The sequence below is a fragment of the Physella acuta genome, unplaced genomic scaffold (genome assembly GCF_028476545.2).
Source record: "Physella acuta isolate Inbredline_101_S28 unplaced genomic scaffold, ASM2847654v3 ptg002363l, whole genome shotgun sequence".
NCBI lineage: Eukaryota > Metazoa > Mollusca > Gastropoda > Physidae > Physella > Physella acuta.
In genome coordinates this window covers 22,501-25,000 of record NW_026733855.1, presented here as the reverse complement: position 1 = coordinate 25,000, position 2,500 = coordinate 22,501, and the positions used below count along the sequence as shown (strand labels likewise).

The window sequence follows — 2,500 nt, the reverse complement described above, 5'->3', positions numbered from 1 at the left end:
CCACAGTTATCCAAGTAGGATCGTGTCATCTAAGGAACCTCGACTGATTTAATGAGCCATTCGCGGTTTCACCATGGGACAGTGTGAACTTAGACATGCATGGCTTAATCTTTGAGACAAGCATATGACTACTGGCAGGATCAACCAGATAGCTATCGTTTGCGAGACGTTTTTCCACAACACATCGCGGGACGGGAGACAACGCTCTAGCGAGAGAACGGATCCCGGCATTCCCGGATTTTTTCACATCGGACCGCTCACATTTCCCCCTTCACCGTAAACACGGCGTCGCCGGGAAATCTCTCGATTTGCATCGAGCCGACTGCGTTTTGCAGACCCGTCGCCCGTTCCGAGGGCTGGGCCAGTGCGAGACTTTTATCGAGCCACCAATACTGCTTGGTTGCGTTAGCACTGCGCGTCGCCGCTGGCTTCACGCTACGGACACGTACTTTTACCTTCACTGGCGCGACCTGCGCGCCGAGCCCGCATTTTACCGGGAAGCTAGTCGGGAGACTGAGCCACGCACGGTCAGATCGGGCACATGTCGCTGGCTGCGAGGGAGCGCGGATCCTAGCGTCACATAGAGGCTTCACCGACACTCACCTCCACAATAGTAGATACAGACCGTTTTAACCGCCGTATTTCTGCCCATACCTCTAGTGTTAAACCGAAAAATCGGGGTACATAGTCTCGGGGAGGACCGGGGTGCCGCCCCATGAGGGGAGCCCGCACGGAGGGCGCCGGGGGTGCCGCGACCCGGGGGGCGGCGCGGGGGTGTCGGGGCGCATCTACGGGGCTCACTCGCGCGGGCGCCACACTTCCGGGGGGCGCCCCAGGTGGGGTGCCAACTTTGGCGCCCCCGACTAAGGGGCCGCCCCCACTGCGGTTACACGCTTTACGACCACCCACCCGCGTTCCCCACCCCAGGGGGCATGCGAATCACCCGCCAGGGGCGTTCTGGGACCGAGGGCGCCGCTCCGGCACAAGGGGGAGCCAAAACGCCCCGAGTTCCCCCGCGGCCACCTCGACACCTGGGCGGGCGGCGAGGGGTGTCCTGCGATCGGGGTGGGGAGCTCTACCAGAATCACCCGCCAAACTTCACCGGGGGCGTCTCCCGGCGCCCCTGCGCTCGGGTGACGAACAGCGCCCCGGGCTATCCCGGGCGCCCTATGGCGTCCACCTTCGATCGGAAGGGTGATCTCGACTCGGGCTGAGGCGGGCCACAACAATCCGCGGTCACATCGGAGCCGTCCAGGCTAACGAGGCCCCGGCTCACGGGTAACCCATGGGGCTGGACCGGGAGTCCGCCGTTAAAGAAGAAAGAAATGTAGTGCAAACCAGAACCAGTTTTTTTTATTTATTTTATAACTCGACTAATAATCGTCACAAAATTATAAACTTGGTACCTACGGATAGCCCTGGGCCCAACCTAATACAGGATGTCCATAACTATGCGCTAATTAAATAATTAATGGGTATTAAGGTCGGTCTTAGTAAATTGCTATATAAAGTCTAAGACCAGAACCAGTATTTTAAATTTATTTTATAACTCGGCTCCTAATTGTCACAAAATTTAAAAATTGGTACCTATGGATAGCCCTCGGCCCTACCTAATACACCGTGTCCATAACAATGTGGTAATTAAATATTTACTGGGCGTTAGGGTCGGTCTTAGTAAATTGCTATATAAAGTCTATATAAAATTTTACGAATTTAAAAAAAAAATTCCTACCGTCAAAAATAGCGACGCCTAGACCACCACACCTGTTCTGACGTTAAATCCTACTTGCACACACGTGTGGGAATAGATTAGATATCATCTAGAGATAGAATTCCTAATTATTTAATTAAAATAGAGACTCTAGATTTAATAGTTGTGTCATAGTTACATTAAGTCGAATTAGCGAAGCGGAGGCGGGAACTAGATTCTAGATCTAACACTTCGATTGCGATGAAAAAAAAATAGCTTTATTTTAAGGCCGACAAGGCAAATACGGTTTAATTAATATTAAAGAAATAAGTCCGAACACCTACCTTAAGCGAATCATCTACACAACACATGACTAGAAATAATACACGTCCACACGAAGAGCGATTGAAACGGTGACTGCAACGGTGAAAACTTGTACGACGGAAACATGGCGCCTAGGTTATGCCTACTTCCGGTCTGATGAAAATTTTTAATTCATTTTAAATTTTGCGCTCTATTTCGTCCGCGCTTGTCCACTTAAACTCTACAGAAAAGATAGTCTATATAAAAATAATTCCTAGAAGACAATTTTATGAGAGATCACCCACATTTATTTACCCTGCCTGTCTACCTTAGGGTTAGAGTTTGAATTTTTCTAGATTCAAGCCAAATATGCCGTGTCGATTAAACGACGACGTACATAACAGAGCGAAGACAATGAATGGTTCCTTAATTAACTATAATTACGGTCCTAATACAACTACAATTCACCATAGTACTAATATGTATGTGTATTGTTGTTTTGGGAGT

General features: G+C 49.8%; 1 non-coding gene across 1 annotated transcript in view; it reads right to left on the bottom strand.

Annotated features, from left to right (window-relative positions):
• LOC131933093 (small subunit ribosomal RNA) overlaps positions 1-151 on the bottom strand; it is a 1,846-nt gene extending 1,695 nt beyond the window's left edge. Inside the window, exon 1 of the ribosomal RNA XR_009384846.1 lies at positions 1-151. This exon is cut by the window's left edge and continues 1,695 nt beyond it. This is a non-coding gene — a ribosomal RNA (small subunit ribosomal RNA).
• Between the last annotated feature and the right edge of the window lie 2,349 nt (positions 152-2,500).